This window comes from Myotis brandtii, unplaced genomic scaffold (genome assembly GCF_000412655.1).
Source record: "Myotis brandtii unplaced genomic scaffold, ASM41265v1 scaffold132, whole genome shotgun sequence".
Classification (NCBI taxonomy): Eukaryota; Metazoa; Chordata; class Mammalia; order Chiroptera; family Vespertilionidae; genus Myotis; species Myotis brandtii.
The window spans coordinates 1,814,247-1,828,572 of NW_005354673.1; positions in this window are offsets into that span (position 1 = coordinate 1,814,247).

The window sequence follows — 14,326 nt, forward strand, 5'->3', positions numbered from 1 at the left end:
ATTAATTTTGAATTGAGAAGTCTGAATCTTCTACCTTTATTCTTCTTTCTCAGGGATGTTTGGACTATTCTGTCTCTTGCATTTTCATATGAATTTTAGAATCAGCCTGTCAATTTCTATGAAGAAATCAACTTGGATTTTGATAAGGTTTGCAGGGATCTATAGGTCATTTTCAATAAAATCTTAACAGTAATAAATATTTGAATCCATGAACATGGGATGTTTTTCTGCTTAATTGGATCTTTAATTTCTCTCAATAATGTTTTAAACTTTCTAATGTGCACATCTTGCATTTTTTTGTTAAGTTTGTTTCTATGTGTTTTAGAATGCACTTACTGTTACAACTTAAACAGCCAAAGAGGGAAATACAGAATAGCCAGCTCCTTCTCCTAAACTCACTAAGAAGACAACTCATTTCTTCTCCTCTGAGGCCGGTTGGAAGAGGGACGGAAAGATAACTAGAAGTGTTATTTCAATACAATTCTCTCCCAGGACCAGAAGTTCCTTTAGGCAACATGGCCAAAGGAAAAGTTAGAGAGAACCTGATAATTGATTGGATGTGACAGTTAAGAAGACAGTGTGAAAATGATATTACTATTTGATGGGGAACATTCAGAAAGAACCACTTTTGGGAGAATAGATTGAGATTGGTTTTGGATAAGTTACATTTTAGGTGCTTTGAAATGTATGAACAAGAATGAATATTTAAAGTCTATAGATATGAACATTATGGAACATTAGCAACAAAGTTAATTTGTTTTAATAACATATTAATGGTAAACAAAAATGTGCAGAGCAGTTGGGAGAGTTTATAGTTTTACATGAGAAGAGAGCCTAGAACTAAGTTTTAGAAAACTCCATCAATTACTGGTGAGGTCTTCAGAGTAGGAAGAGTTGGGGAAGCTCAGAAGAAGTGGAGATGTCTATGGTAGGAGGAAATAGGTGATGTAGAAAACTCCATCAATTACTGGTGAGGTCTGCAGAGTAGGAGGAGTTGGGGAAGCTCAGAAGTGGAGATGTCTATGGTAGGAGGAAATAGGTGATGAGAGTGTCCTGAAATCAAGAGTAGGGAAAGTTTTAAGCAGGAAGGAGTGTGTTGAATACCATAGAGAAGTCAAGTAAACAGAGCTAGACCAAATTTGGTGACATTGAGGTCATTGTTGACCTTGGCAAGAACTGTTTTAGGGGATTTGTGGTAAGGTGGAACACAAAATTCTGAGAAACTAATAAAACATATAAAGGGACTAAAATAGAAGTAGTGAATGTTAATGAAATCAGAGAGAGAAAGGTAGCTTATGGGGGAAATATAGTTGAAGATTTTTTTTTTCTTTCTAAGAGAAGAGAAGCTTTTTTATTTAAGTTTTTTAAAAAATTAATTTGAGAGAGAGAGAAACATGGATTTGTTGTTCCACTTATTTATCTGTTCATTGGTTGATTCTTAGATGTGCTCTGACAGGGGATTGAACCTGCAACCTTGGTATATCAGGATGACACTCTAACCAACTGAGCTCTACTGGGACAGGGCTAAGAGATGAGAAACTTGAGAATGGTTAAATGTTGATGGCAAAGAGGCCACAGAGAGGAAAAGGATGAAGATGAATTAATGAGGTGGGCCAATCCATAGGAGTAGCTTCTTAAAAAGGCAGGGCTGTCAGAGGATTCATAGTACAGATGGAAGGATTATCCTCTTAAAGAGATCATCCACTTATTACTGGGGAAGGATACAACATGTGTGGATGTATGTACCCTTTAGGTTTGCTGTTTGTGAAGGCTTTGGTTTTCTGTGTAAAGTTGGAGGATGAGTCACTGATTGAAAAGAATTGGGGCAGGCTATTGATTTCAGGGGAGTAGAGAGTCGGGCATAGAACTTATGATGAATGGAAGAGGGAGTCAACAAAAGAGACATCACAGTATTGCTGGATGATATTGAGGGCTTTGTGTTTGTGTGTGCAAGAGCAGGTATTATTGTGGGAGAGACACAAGTGATGTGATGGATCCTAAGTGCAGATGACTGGGGCAATAAACCTAAAATGAAGATGTGGAGGATTTAGACTAAGATCCCTTCTAACTCTTTCTTATTTCCAAGAAGAGGCTAAAATGAGTAAAATCATATTCCATGTAGGTGTTTGAGAAGGACTTGGTGGTTATGAGTGACAGTAGCCAAAGGCTCATCTTTATTTCCCCACAAGGCTCGACAGTGTTCCCAGTTCTGTTCTGTTCTGTTCTAAGAAAGAGCCAAGGACAGCTTTGCAGACAAGGATTCCTACCTTAGTTTCCTCCTCCAGATGCCTGGTGCTAGCAGCACCGAATATTTCCTTACAGTCATATGACTGGCAAATACAATTCAGAATAAGATTCCAGATGGGAATTTGTGCCATTCTATTAGAAAAGGTCATTGCACTAAATTCTGAGCTGGAATGGGGAAGATGCAACTTGTAAGGCTAATCTTGTCACGGGAAATGTGAGGGCACGTGCCAAGCTGGTGGTCCCCAACTTATCTAAGCTCAGAGCCCATGTCATTGATTATGATCAGATGTAGGGGAAGAAAGCACTTACACAAAAGTTACCATGAGGTTAACTGTATTCAACAGCAAGCCTTCAAGTTTCTCTAGCTGCAAAGAGTTCCAGAATGCCACGGCAGCCTTGCTATATGACCCTCCTCCTCATCTCCTCCTGGTGAGACTTTTATATGTGTGTGCCTTGGCAACCTCACAGTTACCCTGGGAGGCTCATGGCAGTGGAAACATTTATCACATTATATGCTGAAAAAAAAAAGAAAACTAAAAGAAATGGGAGTTGGGTGAACTGAACCAGTAAAGCAGGGATTGTTAACCAAGGGGTCGAATTAACTCTCAGATAATACCCATGTGGTGAACACATTTGCCACTGGACTAAAATATTAGGTGTGTTTCTCTGCGTGTGTTTTTAAATAAAATTAGTTGTAAGAAAACACCCTTAATGACAGGTATAAATCAACACTTTTGCTGGAAAATCAGAATGTATTTTAATTAATATTAATCTCCCATGCTTCTTAAATGCCCAATATTGACAAGTGACACAAGCTCATTTTGTTTAGGCAGTTTGGAAACAATTTACTTTCAAGTAACTGACTCAGGGTATTAATGATTGAAAGTATTACTGCTTGATCCTGGTATTAATAATGATAATAAACATTACAGCGACCATTTATTACTTACTTTGTACCAGGCACTCTGCTGAGCACTTGGCACGCATTGTATCATTTATGCCACACAACAACCTTGTGGGTTGTTACTGTTATTTTATGGGTATTTAGTTTACAAAAGTCTATTTCACCAGTAAAAATACTGGGCTGGAGCTCACACTAGGGTACATCTGTCTTTAGAGAATATGTTCTGTTGTGTTCTGACATTTCCTCTGTGACCATACTATCTCCATGCCTCAGTTTCCTCTGTATAAAATAAAAATAATTAATAGCATCATTTCATTGGAGTTTGAGGATTAGATGACACAATACATGTAAAATACTAATAACAGTGACAAGTACATAAAAAGCATTCAAGTAAATGTTAGTTGCATAATTGCTCTAGAGTAAAGGATGTATTTATTAGAAGCTTTTCTACTTGTGTTGTCTTTGCTGATAAAAGTCTACTTGCTCTTTGAACTGCTTTCCTTGCAGTAGCTTGACCAGCGCTGACCTATCCACAAATTCTTTGGATCAAAAGTGAACATCAGCTTGCTGGTGCAGGGGGCTGCAGTTTACAGATACAGAATAAAGTAATGCCTGTATGGCCCATAGAGAAACCACATTCAGAACTACAATTTTGCATGCAACAATATACAAGGATGTCTGTGAAGAGAGAGATAGCATTCAGCAACAGGCTCTTGGGGTAGAATGTGGTTCATTGAAACCACAGCTTTCTAAAGTGGGGCAGCAAAGTCAGGATCAGCATAAGGAAATCTGTGAAGGTGCCTTGGAATGAGGGTTTCTAGGATGTGAGATCATCTACAAGTGAAGGAGGACAGACAAAAAGAGAACATGAATAAATACAAATGGTATTGCTTATTTTCTCCTTACTCTTATTTTTAATAGAAAAGGAAATGATTTTAATACTTCATCACTAAGTATGAGTTTACTTCATAGGAAGAGTTTAAACCACAGATTCAATTTTTAAAAAATATTTATAAGACTATTAATTTTCTGTTACTTCACTGGTCAATTTTACTAAGTTACATTTTCCTAGAATTTGTTTTTAAATGTGTGGCCATAAAGTTGGTCATGATATTCTTGAATTATCTTTGAAATATCTACAGCATTTTAAATTATGTCTTTTATTTTATTCCTACTTTTGCTTATGAAAGCATTCTCTTCCTGATAAACCCTACCAGCATTTTATCAATTTTATGTTTATAAGCACCAATAACTTGTGTTAAAGGCTTATAGGTTTAAAAAAATTTATAAAGTCAAGTTTATAAGAATTTTATAAAATTACACTATTTATTTGCAGATTTTGTTATTTTATATATGTCCTTAATATGTACTAATATTTTTTACCTTCTCTCCTATTACTGTGGATATACTCTCTGTGCTCAAAGCTAAGCCTAACCCCTTCATTTGTGCATTAAATTTCATTTCTTTATTCTACTCAAAGTCTTTGGCCTGACAATTCTCCTTCCTCCTCCTGCATCATCATATTCCTGCCTTGTTATTGGAACATTTCCATCAACATCAAATATGCTTTTATGTCTTCATCTTACAAAAACAGCAACTAGCAACGTTCTCTTGACCTCACTACATCTTCCAACTGCTGCCCAGTTTCTCTTTTCCTTCATACTAAACTCCTTTAAAAAGTTGTCTGCACTTCCTGTTTCCAATGTATCCTTTTGGCTTTTTCCTTGTACCCACTCTAACCAGGCTTCTGCACCACCCCTGCTCTGAAACTCCATTTCTCTAGGTCATCAGCATCACTAAAGTCCAGTTGCCATCTATTGGTCCTTTTCCTGATCGGTAGCATTTGACACAATTGTTCATTCTCTTTTCTTCCCTTGACTTCCAGTATACCACACTCACCTACTCATTTCTGGCTACTTCCCCTAGATCTCTTTTGCTAGTTCCTTCTCATGTCATTAATATCTAAAATTTGAAGAATCCCATGTCTTAATCATTAGACTTATTTTCTCTATCTACATCACTTTTTGGCGATGTCATCTTGTATCATTGCTCTAAATATTCATCTGTATTCTAAAAACTCTACCATTACACATCCTTCTTATGCCTTTCTCAGCACATCACTATTAACTCCATCTGCTACCTGACCCCATAAACTCCCCAGTATGACTGGTGAATCAAGAGGCATTTAAGGTTCCTAGAAGTCAGAGTCAGTTCAAAGCCAGTGCCTCATAATTCCCCAAGAATATGAGTATTTCTTTTTCCTATAGCACAGTCATACTAATAAATGCCCACAATTCCCTTTGGAAAAAGCTTGAAGGAAGATTTACAGTATATACATGTGGGCTGAACTTTCAAATGATCCTGGTCTCTCCCCTTTAATCAAGGCATTTTAGGCTTATTTACAGAAACTTGGTCAGGGCTATATAACAAGGCATTGTGTCAATTCATGCCTGGTTTCTATCAGACTTGGGATTGTTCTTATTTTATAGATCAAGTAACATTTTAGTAACTGATCTATGTACTCCATTCCTAGGGACATTAATCAATTTGCCACAGCTAAAATGATCTGTAAGTCAAAACCCACTGAATATCAGTTTATTCCTTCTGTCCTTTATGGTAAATACATTCCTACGTCTTTGAGTTAAACACCAACATTTGGTCTCTGCAACTGCAGGTTCACATTAAAATCAGAGAGCACAGCCCTAGCTGGTTTAGCTCAATGGATAGAGTGTCAGCCTGCGGATTGAAGAGTCCCAAGTTTGATTCTGGTCAAGGGCACATGCATAGGTTGCGGGCTCCATGCAGGAAGCAGCTGATCAATGATTCCCTGTCATCATTGATGTTTCTACCTCTCTCTTTCTCTCCCTTTCTCTCTGAAATAAATAAAAATATATTTAAAAAATCAGGGAGCACATCACAATGGCAGCATCTCCCACTTTCCTTCCTACAAAGGATATCGACCAGAGAGCTCTCCCAGGATGTGGTTCTCCCTTCACCCATGTGAAGGGACCCCTCACCCATGTGAAGGGAGTCCGTCCTTTGAGCTCTCTCAGTGAATGTAGTGTGGGTTAAGGGTGGTGGAGTAGGAGTGCAGGTCACTGATGATCAATCTGCTCCACCATTCTTTATCTCCCCACACCTTTCATATCTGCTCTTTTACATTTTGCCAGGACAGTTCTTGCATCTCAAGCTCATGCAGAATCTCAGAGTCAAGTATCACTCAACCAAAATAAACTATCAGAACCACATCCAATTAACACATTTGATCCAGAAATACTCATTAATGCATCAACAGCAATAATTTTGGTCCTTTCCAGAATTCTATTCTGTCCTCCATGGTCTAACACCCTTAGAATCTGTTCACAGGACTCCCCATTTTCTCTCTGTTCATGTTCTAATGCACTGAGAGAATCCAGCCCACACTACAGCCCTTATCACTAGGCTGAAGGACAATAGCCATTTGGCATCCCAAGGATATGATTCAGTGGGCATTTCACTACAATCAATCATGAGAGATGCTTTATTAATCACATGCCAGTGAATGTCATGGATCACTAACAATCCAGTTCCCATCTATAAGTAGCTCTACGCTCATGCCAGCCCACGAAATGACCAAATGAATGATAACGTACTGCGTTAATGGTCTGTTTCATGGGACTATTCCTAGTGCCAATATCTCTATCAGCCAGGGTTCATCAATACCAAAGCATGTCAGTTTTTTAAACAGAAATTATTTGACTTAATGAATTGTTAACTATGTCTAAAGTTATTACTTATGTAACAGACAAAGCAAATAGAAAGAGAGAGGAAAGAGAGAGAACGAGAACATGAAGGTGTCACAGAGATAGCAACTGCAGGAAACAGCTACCACCCATAGGGCTTGGGTCAGGGAGAGGTTGAAAATTTTAAACCCTAGAAGCTGGGAAAAGGGGCTTTGGTGCTGAAAGTCAGACTTCTGATGAAATGGACCTGCTTAGCTTGAGTGTGGTTGTGGTTGGTGATGAGGATGGTTCTACCAGTGTTGGAAAAATGAAAAACTGGATTCAGCTTGCTGTTACTGAAAGGGACTGTAGCTACCAAGGTGAGCAGCAAGGTACTAGGGGGATGGTCAGGGGAATAAAAACAGGTAGGAAGCAAACAAAAATCCTACAACAAGCACTTGGCAATATTTTAAGGCTCGCTATTATCTTGCAATCAAGCGACACTTAAAATGATTGCCCTGGCTCTAACCGGTTTGGCTCAGTGGATAGAGGGTCGGCCTGCAGACTCAAGGGTCCCAGGTTCGATTCCGGTCAAGGGCATGTACCTAGTTTGCGGGCACATCCCCAGTAGGAGGTGTGCAGGAGGCAGCTGATTGATGTTTCTCTCTCATCGATGTTTCTAACTCTCTATCCCTTTCCCTTCCTCTCTGGAAAAAACACACAAACCAATAAAATATATTAAAACAAAATTGCCCTGGCCAGGTACCTCAGTCATGTAGAGCATTGTCCCAATACATCAACATTGTGGATTCAATTCCTGGTCAGGGCACATATAAGAATCAACCAATGAATGTATAAGTGGAACAACAAATCGGTCTTTCTCTCTCTCTCTCTCTCTCTCTCTCTCTCTCTCTCTCTCTCTTGAGTTAAACACCAACATTTGGTCTCTGCAACTGCAGGTTCACATTAAAATCAGAGAGCACAGCCCTAGCTGGTTTAGCTCAATGGATAGAGTGTCAGCCTGCGGATTGAAGAGTCCCAAGTTTGATTCTGGTCAAGGGCACATGCATAGGTTGCGGGCTCCATGCAGGAAGCAGCTGATCAATGATTCCCTGTCATCATTGATGTTTCTACCTCTCTCTTTCTCTCCCTTTCTCTCTGAAATAAATAAAAATATATTTAAAAAATCAGGGAGCACATCACAATGGCAGCATCTCCCACTTTCCTTCCTACAAAGGATATCGACCAGAGAGCTCTCCCAGGATGTGGTTCTCCCTTCACCCATGTGAAGGGACCCCTCACCCATGTGAAGGGAGTCCGTCCTTTGAGCTCTCTCAGTGAATGTAGTGTGGGTTAAGGGTGGTGGAGTAGGAGTGCAGGTCACTGATGATCAATCTGCTCCACCATTCTTTATCTCCCCACACCTTTCATATCTGCTCTTTTACATTTTGCCAGGACAGTTCTTGCATCTCAAGCTCATGCAGAATCTCAGAGTCAAGTATCACTCAACCAAAATAAACTATCAGAACCACATCCAATTAACACATTTGATCCAGAAATACTCATTAATGCATCAACAGCAATAATTTTGGTCCTTTCCAGAATTCTATTCTGTCCTCCATGGTCTAACACCCTTAGAATCTGTTCACAGGACTCCCCATTTTCTCTCTGTTCATGTTCTAATGCACTGAGAGAATCCAGCCCACACTACAGCCCTTATCACTAGGCTGAAGGACAATAGCCATTTGGCATCCCAAGGATATGATTCAGTGGGCATTTCACTACAATCAATCATGAGAGATGCTTTATTAATCACATGCCAGTGAATGTCATGGATCACTAACAATCCAGTTCCCATCTATAAGTAGCTCTACGCTCATGCCAGCCCACGAAATGACCAAATGAATGATAACGTACTGCGTTAATGGTCTGTTTCATGGGACTATTCCTAGTGCCAATATCTCTATCAGCCAGGGTTCATCAATACCAAAGCATGTCAGTTTTTTAAACAGAAATTATTTGACTTAATGAATTGTTAACTATGTCTAAAGTTATTACTTATGTAACAGACAAAGCAAATAGAAAGAGAGAGGAAAGAGAGAGAACGAGAACATGAAGGTGTCACAGAGATAGCAACTGCAGGAAACAGCTACCACCCATAGGGCTTGGGTCAGGGAGAGGTTGAAAATTTTAAACCCTAGAAGCTGGGAAAAGGGGCTTTGGTGCTGAAAGTCAGACTTCTGATGAAATGGACCTGCTTAGCTTGAGTGTGGTTGTGGTTGGTGATGAGGATGGTTCTACCAGTGTTGGAAAAATGAAAAACTGGATTCAGCTTGCTGTTACTGAAAGGGACTGTAGCTACCAAGGTGAGCAGCAAGGTACTAGGGGGATGGTCAGGGGAATAAAAACAGGTAGGAAGCAAACAAAAATCCTACAACAAGCACTTGGCAATATTTTAAGGCTCGCTATTATCTTGCAATCAAGCGACACTTAAAATGATTGCCCTGGCTCTAACCGGTTTGGCTCAGTGGATAGAGGGTCGGCCTGCAGACTCAAGGGTCCCAGGTTCGATTCCGGTCAAGGGCATGTACCTAGTTTGCGGGCACATCCCCAGTAGGAGGTGTGCAGGAGGCAGCTGATTGATGTTTCTCTCTCATCGATGTTTCTAACTCTCTATCCCTTTCCCTTCCTCTCTGGAAAAAACACACAAACCAATAAAATATATTAAAACAAAATTGCCCTGGCCAGGTACCTCAGTCATGTAGAGCATTGTCCCAATACATCAACATTGTGGATTCAATTCCTGGTCAGGGCACATATAAGAATCAACCAATGAATGTATAAGTGGAACAACAAATCGGTCTTTCTCTCTCTCTCTCTCTCTCTCTCTCTCTCCAATAAAAAGTGTTATAGGGTAGAACATCACTGTTAAGACAAAATAAAGAATAAATTATTAAAAACAAGTGGAAATAGAACACATCCAATACAGATAAAAGAGTGGTAGATGTTACCTTTCCATTTCTCTCACTTTGTGGGCATCTGTATGCAAGCAAGACATTTTGGGTTCATCCATATGGGCACACAATTTGTATTTGTTTTCATATGATATTCCTTGACTATAAACTGTTGCATCGAGAAAATTAGTGAGTCTATATAATATTACCAGTTATTGTGTATTTATTTGGTATATTTTTTTGGTGAAAAGATGTTATTCTGGAAACAAAGGAGTTCAAATGTGGTTAACTTTTCAAGAGCTGTAGTGGTGAGGAGTTCTAAATGAGTGCTTATTATAGAAGGTAAGTCTTCACCTGAAATTTAAGTGTAACTGCTGGAAAGAAAGAAGAGAAGCTGCTTAATTTTGGGACTGTACATACGTTTATCTTGAAATTCTTAAGGAAAACCCTATAAAATTGCTAACTAATATGAACTTAGCAAAGTTGCAAGGTGCCTTGTCACTGCACAAAAATCAGTTGTATTTCTATATATGAGCAATAACCAATTAGAAATTGATATGTAAAAAGTAGCATTTACAATAGCAATACATGTGTGAAATTCTCCAGGAATTAATTTGTAAAATATATGTAAAACATATACTTTTCAAACTGTAAGTCAATGTAAACTAATATTTGCTGAAAAAGATTAAATATAATATTAACACTACATTAATTTCATCAAGTTAATTGAACATATTAATTAAATAAATTAATATAATATAAATATTAACATTACAATATTAAATAATTACATTCTTTAATATGAAATAGCATGTCTCCTGAAAAAATATTAGTTATCAGGAATGTAAAAGAAAACCACAAATAGGTACTATACAGGTGTAATATAGTGGCTAAAACAATACTGACAATACCAAGTGTTAGTGAGGATGCGGAATAACCCAAACACTCTCAGTTTGCTGTGGGAATACAAAATGGTACAGCCACTTGTTACAGTTTGCAGTGCCTTATAAAGTTAAACATACACCCACAATATGACCTAGCCTCCCACCTAAGTTTCTAAATAAGTGAAAACATATTAATGTCCATACAATAAATTGTACAGAACTGTTCATAGAAACTTTGCCCATAAGAGCCAGGAGCCGGAAACAAATCAAATGCCATCAAAAGTATTATGCTAAATAAAAGAAGCCCAATACAAAAGACTGTAGCATTCCATTTATGTGAAATTCTAGAAAAATCAAAACTATAGTGATAGAAAGCAGACTGGGTCTGGAGTTGGGGTTGGGGATTAACTGCAGAAGGAGAAAGAACATTTTGATGGGATGGCGATATTCTGTATCATGATTGTGTTATATTTATACAACTGTGCACCTGATGAGATAATGTCACCAAATTGCTCATTTAAGATCGGTGAATGTTATTTTAGGTAAATTATACCTTAAAAAGCTTAAAAAAAACTTTTTCAAAAGAAAACTAAATTGTCTTTCATGAAAGTGAGAGTAAGTTACCGTGTCACTGGGAATGTAGCCTAATACCTCTGGTCACTTTCTGAAGAAGCAAAGTGAGAAAGTGAGAAGACAAAATAAATGAAAATCAACTCCCAAAAGTTCCCTTAGCTCAGGGGAATATATACATAAAATGTAATTTCATGTGTTCATTCACCAAGGAAGTGAGACTGTCTTAAAGCATATTTCTGTGTGTGTTTTGGGACCATGTTTCAGACTCTTTATTAAAATCCCCTTATTAAAATATTATTTTAAGTTTTGTTGTCACTTGATATTTTAATACTTGAAAGATCAAGATTAATACTATGTATTGGTAAATATGTAGATATTCTTGTGTCATTTGAGGAAAACATTCTCTAAAAGAAAAAATCTGTGAGCTTCAGAACACAGACCTGCTCCTTAGGTGGAACAAACCTAGAAGTTCCGAGACTTACCCCCAAGCCTTCTGAGTACCAGGAGACACAGGTGTTTGTGCAGCACAAATTAAATCAGCTCCCTGAGGATACCTGTGTATAGATGCGTGTATCTGTGTATGTAGGTACACACACACACACACACACTGTATTAGTCTGCCTAGGCTGCTGTAACAAAATTCCATGGACTGGGTGGCTTAAATAACAAACATGTTGTTTTCACAGTTCTGGAGGTTGGAAGTCAAAGATAAGGGTACCAGCATGGTTGAGTTCTGGTGAGAACCCTCAACTGGCTTTCAGAAAGACTGCCTTCCCTCTTTGTCCTTACAAGGCAGATGTTCTCTATCTTCTTTTTAAAAAATATTTTTTATTGATTTCAGAGAGAGGGAGGGAGATGGAGAGACAGAGACATCCATGAGAGAGCAACATCCATCAGCTGCCTCCAGCACACCCTCTACTGGGGATTGAGCCCACAACCCAGGCATGTTCTCTGACCAGGATTCGAATCTGACGACCTCCTGGTGCATGGGACAATGCTCAACCAACTGAGCCACACCGGCCGGGCAGCCCTCTTCTTTTTTAAAAATGTATTTTTTTTCAATTACAGGTGATATACAATATCATACTAGTTTCAAGTGCACAACATAATTAGACATTTATATACTTACAAAGTGATCACCCTAAGTCTAGTCCCCATCTGACACCATAAGTAGTTATTACAATATTATTGACCATAGACCCTATGTGATTTGGAAACATGGGTAAAAAAGTGAAAGAGATTAAGAAGTACAAATTACCAGTTATAAAAATAGTCACTGGGATGTTTCTTTGTCTTCTTATAAAGATACTAATACTTAACATGAAGATGGGTTCCACCCTCATAGACTCATCCACACTGAATCATCTCCAGCGACCCCACCTCCAAATATCATCACATTGGAGGTTCTGGCTTCAACATGAATTTTGGGGGAAACATTCAGCCAATCACACACACACACACACCCACACACACACACACACCAGGTAATTCTAATGTGCAGCCAAGCTTGAGAACCATTGCTTTAGGACAGTTGCTCTCAACCGTTACAACCTTTAGTGCACATCAAAACTACTTGCAGAACTTGCTGATGGGTACCACCGCTAGTGTTTCTAACTCTCGAGGTCTGGCATGGGACTCCAGAATTTGCATTTTAAACAAATGCTTATGCTGGGACCTCACTTTGAGAACATTTTCCACGTTGCTGCCTTCTAATTTATACAAGCTAGTAGAAATTAATTGTAACCAATTTTAATTATTCTTGATTTCAGAAATTCAGGCCACATAAATTCCTTGATCTCATCACACATATTTATTGAGTGCCAAGTAAGGGGCTAGGGCCCTCTGTTAGACTTGGGGAGACACTAGAATAAGACTGACAGAAACCTTGCTCAAGTTACTCCTTTATATTTCTATGGCACTGCTCACATTATTTTGTACACATTTGTCTATCTCCCCACTTATGGTAGAATTTCCTTGTGGAATTGTATGTCATTCATTCATTCATTCATTCATTCATTTATTCATCAGTTTACCAGACAGTGTGCTTGCAAATGAAATGCAGAGTAAAACCTGTAATCCTTGCCCTCAGAAAATTCCCTGTGTAGTAGGGAAGATAACGAAAAGACAATTAGAAGGTAGAGCAGTAAGTGTGAAAGAGGCTGTAGATGACAGTTATTGCCTCATCTCCACTCCTTGGCTAGTACACACTTTCCTCTGCTGCTGCCAATGCCAAGCTAATGCTTTATACCTGTCACTCCTTTTGGAGACTGACCTTTGGCTAATGGAAACCACCTGCCCTGGAGATTGCTGAGAGGTTATCAGCTACCCGTTTACTTCTTGGAGTTAAGAATAGACTTCTGCCAGCCAAAGAAAATGGGGAGGAGCAATGAAGTCAGAGGAATCTGCAAAGGAGCCCTTAATGGACTAATGTGACTGGAGCACATTGGGAGGATGTTTACTCTGGGATATGGGCCTGGATGATGCAGGTGATGAACATTTTTCAATGACACAGGAAGCCATTTAGTGCTATTTTTAGGCTCCAGGGATTTTATTTATTATTTATTTTTTAAAGTCTTTATTGTTGAGATGAATACAGATGTCCCTCTTTTTCCCCCCATTGTCCCCCTCCACCCGTCCCCGCTCTGCCCCAGGCATTTGCCACCCTATTGTTTGGGTCCATAGGTAATGCATATATGCATATAAGTTCTTTGTTTAATCTCTTCCCACCCCCGCAACCTCCTTCCCTCTGAGAATCGTCAGTCTGTTCCATTTCCTTGCCTCTGATTCTATTTTATTCACCAGTTTATAATGTTCATTAGATTTCTTATTCATTTATTTTGATTTTTGGATTCAATTGTTGATAGTTATGCATGTGTTGCCATTTTGTTGTTCATATTTTTGATATTTTTCTTTTTCTTCCTCTTACTCTTCTTAAAGAATACTCTTCAACATTTCATATAATACTGGCTTGCTGGTGATGAACTCCTTTAGCTTTTTCTTGTCTGTGAAGCTCTTTTTTATTTTATTTATTGTCTAAAGTTTTACATATGTCTCCTTTTTCCC